Genomic DNA, 9,558 nt, shown 5'->3' with positions numbered 1-9,558 from the left:
ATTGAAGTAACATACAATTACATCAATGTCAATCTTAAGTTATAAAAATTATATTATAGGCACAAGCATGTATGAGATTTGGGATGGTTATGGTAAAAAAATATTTATATTATAAATTGAAAAAAATCATATTATAAAAATAATTATGTCTATTTTAAAAAGTTATAACAACAATTTTTATTTAAATCTAAATATTTTAAGTATGCATAAATTTATTAAAAAATAATTACATGTTATAAGAGTGTTATGGTAAAAATAAATTATTTAATAATCCTTATAATAAGTGTGTATAATTATAAAAACATTTTTAATAAAGGTAATATTGTAACTTTATATACTTTACTTAATTATATACTGTAGAAAAAAGGTAATAACTTAGTAAAATTTTCTCTAAATTAAGTTTATTAAATTTTATAATTAAAACTACAGACCATTTGCACTGGAACTCAAGTATCATATATATATCTAATTAGCAAATACAAAAAGTTAGTTGCATTATATGGAGGTATGATACATTGAAATAATGAAGTCAGACACAAGCATCGAGATAGCTCACGACTCTTGATTGAGCCATTTAAGGCTTCGAAATGTAGTTGAAAGGGTATGTTGTTTTAAAAAATATTTCTCATATTAACGTCATCACATTGGTATAGTATAAAAAAAGTTGATCATATAGTATGTTGAATACTTTATAACTTCAATATGGTGAAATTAGAATGACTCGTACTTCAAAGAGTACATGGAATAAAAATATTTTATAATGTTAATAATATAGATTCAAATTAGGACGATAATAAACCAACCAATTAGGACCAACAATTTATGATAATGAGCATATGTTACATATTAAAGAGAGAATAACCCAACAAATATGAAACACTAGAACAATAGATAAAATTACATATAATGTTATTTTTCTGTTAATTTTTTAGTTAACGTATTATCAACTACTTTTTCCTACTAACATAATATATGATGATTTGATTTTAATTTTTGTTACTTGTTTAAAACTTTTTTATTGTGCTAATTATTTTATAGTAATTTATATTTTAAAAATATAAATTACATAAATGCTTAATTACAATAATACTACCAAACATAATATAGAAATTATTATTTTCATACAACTCTTTTAATTTCAAAGGAATATAATTACTACATTAATAAATATTACTTTAACTAGCTACACTTATTCTATTACTCTGTATTGTCCAAATAGAACTAGTAGACATTTTAATTTTCCTTTCTCTGACATAATACAAATTAAGGAGAGGGACTTTTTTTTTATTTCACCACCAATCATTGAAATGGTAATTTATGATGATTGCACAAGAAAGAAAAGTCTATAAAGTCGAATCCCAAAAAAAAAAAATCGAAATTATGATTTAAGTGGTAAGAAATTAATATCTCTAAATAAAATTGATATATGAGATTTAGAGAGAGAAAAAATAAGATGAGAAAGTTTTACTTGTGTTTCAGGGGTTCATCTGAATTAATCTAAATTTAATTATAGTCCGGGAACACATTCTAGATTCTCGTAATTAATTATAGTCTATATCTAAAGAATGTATTAATCCAAACTAATTACTAACACATTTAGGAAGGGAGGGGTGTCTGGGGGTTACTACCAATCACAATTTACACTGACATGCTTTAGAGGAAGGGGTGTTAATTGAGTTTCCGTAAAATTAGGAGGACCATATACATAATACATGCAAGTGTATCTACCCTAAAATTGTTAATTATATTATTATAGCCTTTTCAAATTCTCACGAGATTGGAAGAGAAATTAGATTAGTGGGGCCCAGAAGTCATATACATACAAACATACGTACCGAAAGTAAAAATGTGGGAATAGTGGCTTCATTATGCCCAAATGAGTGGTTGGAATCAAGGGTATATATTAATCATACTCCCTACACCATTTCAATTTGAGATTCGTGTCTCATTAATTTTATCATTTACCAATTATTACAACTTTCTCGATTATGGAGAAAATAATAATGCATGTTAAATTTGATGTAATTATTTATTTTATATAAAAAATTTAATTATTAAATATCTATTAATATATTAATTGATTGATAAAAATATGGGATGAATTGAAAATTACATGCATCATAATTACTTATATAATAAGCAAGGAGGATGAGTGATTTTGTTCAAGATGGTGAGATATAGTTATGGTTAATGTAAGTTAATAGTGAATTATAGGGAGCATGCAGCAGGGAGTGCGTGGGGTTATAAAGGTAAGTATGAGTTGTTGAGGGACAAATGCACACGTTAAAGTAAAGTATTATTATTAGTATATAAAAATCTTCTTTTTATCCTCGAAAGAAAAGAAGGGAAAAGGAAATAAATTAAAGAAGGATAGAAAGAAAGAAAGGGAGAAAAAAAAAAGGAATCAAAATCCCCTCTATTTAACTTATTTAAGTTTTAATGTTTTTTTTCTTCATTTCTCACAGCTAGGAGAGGAGTAGTACCCTATGCTATAACCCCTCAATACGTTCACAAACAAAAAAAGCTAGGCTCTATACTTATATTTACTATCCTCCTCCTCCTCCTTCTTCTTTCTCTTATTGTTCATCTTCTTCAAGTGTCATTTTCTCACATATTCTCTCTCTCTCTCTCTCTCTCTCTCTCTCTCTCTCTCTTTCTCAACCTGAAATCTTTGCAACTACTGATCAACCCCCCTTCGGATGAAAGAGTTAGTTCAAAACCCTTTTTGCTGTTTGGATCACCCTTAACACCCACCTCTCCTTGTATTTTACTTACTGTTATAGCTCAAGGACACACTGGGAGGACGACAACAACAAGAGTAGCGAGGAGACAAGGAAGGCAGAAAGGGAGGAGTAATTAGGGAAAGGGGGGGAGGGCTAAAAAGTGGTGGTTTTTTGTGGGTGTTAAAGATGGACTTCTTCCCTGCACAACCAGATTTATCCTTGCAAATCAGCCCACCGAACAGCAAACCCACATCCAGAGGTCTCGACTCCAGAAGCTCCATGTCTTCAATGGCAAAACCTGATAACTGCTTTGAGCTATCTTTCTCGAATCCAAGGGTTTCAGACTCCAACTCCAACCACTTCCATCAGCTTCTTCAAAACGGTAGCGCCACCGCCAATTTCAATGGTAATCTTTCCAGTCTTATCACCACAACCAGTTCCCTCACCATCACAACCAACTGCAACATCCGCTACTGTATCAACATCAGCACCAGCACCAACAACATCAACAAGGGCTAGGACAAGAGTTTGGTTTCTTGAGACCCATAAGGGGAATTCCCGTCTACCAAAACCCTCCTCCTCCCCTTCTTCTCCTCCTTTTCCATTCGCTCAACAGCCCTTGGATTCATCCTTACCCTCCTCCCCTTCTTATTTGGCTACTACCAAAATTGGTAACACCAGCTTGAACCCCTTTCAGTCTCAGGGATTGATGAGATCAAGATTTATGTCAAGGTTTCCAGCTAAACGAAGCATGAGAGCTCCAAGGATGCGATGGACTACTACACTTCATGCTCGCTTTGTTCACGCTGTTGAGTTATTGGGTGGTCATGAAAGTATGCTTCACTTTTTCTTTCTCTACTATTCACTTTTCCGTCTCTATTTTCACCATTGTCTTTGTTTGATTTAAAGCAAAACGGAGTTATGTAAACACTAAGTCTCTTGTCTTATCTTGTTGTGGTGATTTCAGGAGCTACGCCCAAGTCGGTTCTTGAGCTAATGGATGTCAAAGATCTTACCTTAGCACATGTAAAATCCCATCTACAGGTAAACAACTTTCACATCCTTCAGTGCCATAATGGTTTTCTATCCATCTTAGTTGCAAGGGTTTCCTTAAAATGGAAGCAAATATAAATACAACATTGAAAGATGCGGTTGAATTTTCTGCAACTATGGGTTTCTTCTCCAAGCTGATAATAGTGTGTGTTAGTGGGCTGGCGTGGTAGCTTGATGCAGCGTTAATGGTGGAAGTTAGCTGAGTTTGCATATTTTTAAACAGTCAGCGTTACCGGAAGATGTTAATAACATTAGATTACAAATTCCAATGTTTCCTTGCAGAGGGTCTCCCAAATCCTCAGCACTTCTTTTTCTACTAGATCTGATGATTCTGCAAGCTAATAAACAGCTTTTTGCTTGGAAGAATGAACCAGCCCATGTAAACGAAAAGAATTCAATTAAAGAGAGAGAGAGCAGCAGCACAGCAGTAGTAAATTATTATCGTTTTCAAAATAATAATAATATAATAAAAAGAGTAAGACAAAGCCCAAGGTATTAAAAAACTCAGTCAATAGCTAAGCCAGGACAAGTTTCTACCTTCAAATTCATTGTGTTTTTCTTCATAAAAAAAGTATTATCTCTAGCAGTGAGTGAGAGAGAGAGAGAGAGAGAAAATAATATATATAAAGTACAAAGACACTATCATTTCTCAATGATATCTTCTTCAGATAGGTTTCTTTTAACCACCCTCCCTTAACCATGGTTAAATCCTCCATCTTTTACTACTTCACTTCTCTGTATTCACCACCAACGCACATATTTTTATATACAAGCATAAATGCTTTCTTTGCTTGGGTACAGTTTCGTTCCCCTTTCTTTCTTTTCACAGTTCGTACTTGCTTAGTTGCATGCACTGACTAATGCCTACGATACACAAAACAGTTTACTATTCAGTCTACTTTCTGGTTTTTTCTTTACTTTATTTGTCCATCTTTTTAGCTACTCAAAAGCGCTAAAAATGAAGGTAATTTAATTAAAGTTTTATTACCTTGCTCATAAACTAACTCTAATGCTGATTTATTCGATTCATTATTTGGCTGCAGATGTATAGAACTGTGAAGACCACTGACAGAGCAGCAGCATCGTCAGGTCAGTATACCAATATTTGATCATCATTTAGGATTAATGCTGAAATTTGGGTTTAACAAAGAAGTTAACTGTTTAATCAAGCAGGACAAATGGATGCATTTGAAAATGGATCATCTGGGGATACATCTGAAGATATGATGTTTGACATTCAAAACCCAAGAAGATCAGAGATATCAGTTCAGCAGGGAAGATCGTCATCATCAAATGCTCATCAAGACAAAGAGTACCATGGACTGTGGAGCAATTCGTCAAGGTTAGTCTGCTTTGTACTGCAATACTACTATTAGTAATACTAGTTTGGTTAGCCTTTCAGTGTGTGCCTGTCCTTTCTGTTTCATTTGCTTCCTTCTTATATACTGATTGGTTTTTTCCTTTCTAAAAACAAAATAAAAAAAAAGTGACAATGAATGAGATACACTGGGATCGATGTCACAACCACCACATAAACATAAAATAGTACGACCCTTGGTTTTGTTTTGATTTATCATCTTGTATTATTGCCTTCATATAATATGTAGTTATATACTCTAAAACAAGAATTTTAATAGAGTTAAAACGACCAATATGATTTTTTCTTTTAGAAAAATGTCAGCCCCCGTATGTTTGACAAGAACAGACAACAGTTTGTCTCTTGTATATATATGTAATATAAGATTGTTTGTATTAGGATCAGAATTAAAAATCCCATTTCCTTCAATCTCTTCGACTTTACCTTTATTTATATAGGCATTTTCTCTCTCCACCATTACATGCAAAATACAAAACATAGTTACATGCAAAACGCTAGAAATCACGAAAAGAGGGGAGAAGTGAATTAGGTTCTTTGTTCTATCTGTCGACGACAAGCCATCACCATGATGGAGTAATTATAATACTAGTTATTTAGAATCTGAGGCACAAATTGAGATGGTGGAGGTGGGTGTGGTAAAAAAAGGGTGAGTAAATTAAAAAAAAAAGGAAAAGGAAAGCACCCACTGATGGCCTTATCATTCCAAGACTTGAGAGAATCCAAATTCCCAAATGACAAATCCGCCTAAAAATGGAGATATCTCTTTCCTTAGGATTTTGTGGGCTCGGATATAAGGCTAATAAATGGGTCCTACAAATGGAAAACTTAGTCTCAAAGCTAAACTCACTGGTGGCCCCATTAGTGGAAATATTTATTGTATATTGGTATTAAAGGTATGCCTTTGAACCTTCTTTGTGGTCTGTTGTTGTTATGGGTAATGGGCAATCACATGGCTTTCACTTTATTTCAATCAGCATAAAATGTAAAGTGTGTGTGTGAGCAACAACCATAAACGAGACAGTAAAAGATAGATTTCTTTTCTCAGTTTGCTTTTTCTTCTGCATGCATGCATGGCCTCCACTGATAGCAAATATTCTCTCTTTGTGTTGGTTTCTAACAGGGAAGCTTGGCTGCATGGCAAACCTAATGATTCTCCTCTAAACTTACCATCTCTCCAGGTTCTAATTTCTAACCTTTTATTTCCCCAAATAACCTCCTCTTTCCAACTTTTTTCCTGCATTCTAATGATGCTAATATATATATATTTATATAAACACCAATATAAAATGAAAAAGGTATACCAAAAAGGTGGACCCAATTTTTTTCCTTCTTCTTTCATGGAGGCATGTACATTTCTAATTTGCATCATTTCCTGGTTTGATTTTTGAAAACGTTGATTTTGAATCCTTGTTTTTCAATGTTCTTAAACAGAAAGCAAAGCCCCAACTCAAGGTGGCTTTTAGTCTTTTTTGTTTTTTTTTAATGAAAAGTAAAGAAAAAGAGCCGGGTAGGTGTGGGTGTGTGTGTGTGTGTGTTGGGGGGGGGGTTATGATTGTTAAAAGTTCCTTTTTTGGTTCTTTGAAGAACCCTCCCTAGCTCAGGCCTCATCATCAAATTTACTTAACATGCATTTATCATAAACCCAATCCTCTTGACCCATATCAAGCTCATTGGTTTGACCTTGAAACATGCATGGTTGTAGATGGGGTCAAATTATGACTAATGCACCAGGAGAGATAATTGTAATGCTAAAGAATAGTGTCGGGAGTGGCACACAGGAGAGGAGCTGTACCAGGCTTAGTACGCTAGGCTATACTGTTCAAAATGAATGCTAATGCATAAAAACTAGTAGCGGCTAGTAATTCATTGCTTTTGATGATTTGCTTTATTATTTATTTTATTTAATTTTGAGTGCAGAAGGATATGGATCCAAAGTGCTTAAGCTATGAGAGAATATCAGATGTAAGCTCATCAAGCCTTTCAGAGACATGCTCCAAGAAGCCTAATTTGGAGTTCACATTGGGGGTTCCACATTGATATAGATATAAATGATTTTATATATTAGGATGTGTACTGCTCATTTTGAAATGATCATATATATCTCTGACTCCGAAGAGAGGAGAAGGGGGAGTTGGTGAAGAGAATCAGGTACCCTCTCATATTATATATATATATTAAAAAGAATATCAGATTATGAAAAGAAAAAGAGAGCAACTAAAGACAGACAAAGAGACAAGAAAGACAGAGAGCAACAAAAGGAGAGAGGGGGATGGCAAAAGAAAAGCACACGTCCTTCCTATCAAAGCAGCCTTGAGAGATCCATATCAAAATATTATATTCCTACGTAAATATGAAATCTAATTGATTTTGTATGTTTTGCACTTAGTGACAGAGAGAGAGAGAGAGAGAGAGAGAGAGAGAGAGCGAGAGCGAGAGAGAGAGAGAAGAAAGATGAAAAAGATAGAGAGAAAAAAGAGAGGGAGAGAGTGACCCCTTTTAACTATCTTAAAAGTATGAACTATATTTGAAGTGATCCTTGGTAATTGTAATGGAGCACTTTACATTTCTAATATAATTTTTAGCTTATTTTTACCAAAGCCTCAGTATGGGGTTTATTTGGCCTCTCTTTTCTTTTTTTAAAAGCAATTTTACATGCTTTACACTTTGTAAACAAAGGGGAAAAAAGCACTAAAAAGTCTTTCAAGTATAATATATGATCTCAGAAGTAATGATAGTATTTACCTTCAAATTTGTTGGGTAAAATACAATAAAGAAAGAGGAAATGAAAAGGAGAAGTTTTGACGCCTTTTCTCCAAAAATCACATATATCAAAGTTTATATAGAAAGGTATAGTCAAAAAGCAAAAGCAAAAATAAAAAATAAAAACTAAATAAAGAAACCCCTTCAATTTCGAATTAGTCGTTTTGGTTCCTGTGGAAAGTATAGTACATGTTTCTATATATTTTATCTCTTTTATTAAAAATGGATAAATTAGTCTATATATATTAAATTAAAAAAATAAATTAGTCATTTATGTTTAAAAAATTCATTCATTTGTATTATTAAAAGTTAATTTAGCTGACAGAATAATTAGATAGTGATACATGATGTGCTATGTTAATATATGGGGGTAAGCTTTAACAATAAAAATGAATGAAATTTTTTAACAAAAGGATCAATTTGCTCATTGATTTAATGTATAGTGATTAATTTGCCTATTTTTTTAGTAGAGAAGTCAAAATGTAATCGAACTTTTAGTACATGGGCTTTTATAGTACTTTTGCCTTATCATATACCTAAACATTGGGAATTTGATGTTTATCTACCCTAAAACTTTTGAAATGAAATTACGTTTTGAAATGAATTTGTATATCAGATAATGACGAAATTCTACTCCTTTGATAGCTGAATAAAGAACAATGTTCATCGTAATCCTCGTTGTTTGTCATTGGCACTTTAAATTAAGAAAGGGAAAAAAGCCATAGACTTTGATGTTTAGCTTTTCAAAAAGATGATTGAATGTCTAATTGCCGAGAGGAAGCTTCCCTGAAAGTGGTACCTACAAATTCCTCCCAATGGAGAATTATTGCTTTTTATTCCACATTTTTAGCTAGGGTTTTGGAATTTTCACCCGTCTTGTTCCACCAATTAGATATTCCTCTATGTTTTGCATGGAGAATTTATTAATCCTTTTTATATCTTCAAACATAGACCCAAATTTCCTTTTAGAAAAGAAAAAATAGATAGACTAGACGATCAAAAATTGAATATTTTTCCTTGTAGAATTAAATTTCGAAAATATGAAGATGACACTTGTGTTTTGAGAAATGTAAAAAATTCGTATAACAATTATTGGGTTTATTTTTTAAAAAAAGAGTTGAAAAACTCCTTTAATCACCAAAATAGAAGAGAATGATTGGAAAAGAGGGTAGAAAAAAAAAGTAATATATATACAGAGAAGATAGGGAATTTAAGACAACAACATCTGATCTAAGATAGTCTTTTTGTACAGAAAGATTCCTACCAAAAAAATTTGTTCTCTAGTCAGATGTTTCCTTCTATAAAGCACAAAATTTCATGCCTTTGGTTTCATACCATTAGGCTTCAATAATTTTCAATTTGTGAACAAAAGGCTCATGTTCTAATGTTAGCTTTACCAAGTTATTATAATAACCATGGATAGCGCGCGCGCACAAAAAAAAAAAAAGTCCAAAAATTTGTTGTTGGGTCGCAATCATGGATCAAGGACCGCAACTTCGAAAAGACTAAAGTGCCTCTACGATTAAGGAAGACATGATGAAACTAGTTTCTTTATCAAGTTAATTTTGTGGTGAATAATTAAGGAGTTTTGTGTCATTTTATGTGTTTGCTTTGCCTCTTATACCAATTGGTCCACTATTGTTG

At 32.7% G+C, this 9,558-nt stretch overlaps 1 pseudogene; it reads left to right on the top strand.

The window, feature by feature from the left end:
* The first annotated feature begins 2,564 nt into the window (after positions 1-2,564).
* Positions 2,565-7,746, top strand: LOC121204609 (probable transcription factor KAN2; annotated as a pseudogene).
* Positions 7,747-9,558: the final 1,812 nt, after the last annotated feature.

The sequence above is a fragment of the Gossypium hirsutum genome, chromosome A08 (assembly GCF_007990345.1).
Source record: "Gossypium hirsutum isolate 1008001.06 chromosome A08, Gossypium_hirsutum_v2.1, whole genome shotgun sequence".
In the NCBI taxonomy this organism is placed as follows: Eukaryota; Viridiplantae; Streptophyta; class Magnoliopsida; order Malvales; family Malvaceae; genus Gossypium; species Gossypium hirsutum.
This window is presented reverse-complemented; position numbering and strand designations above follow the sequence as displayed.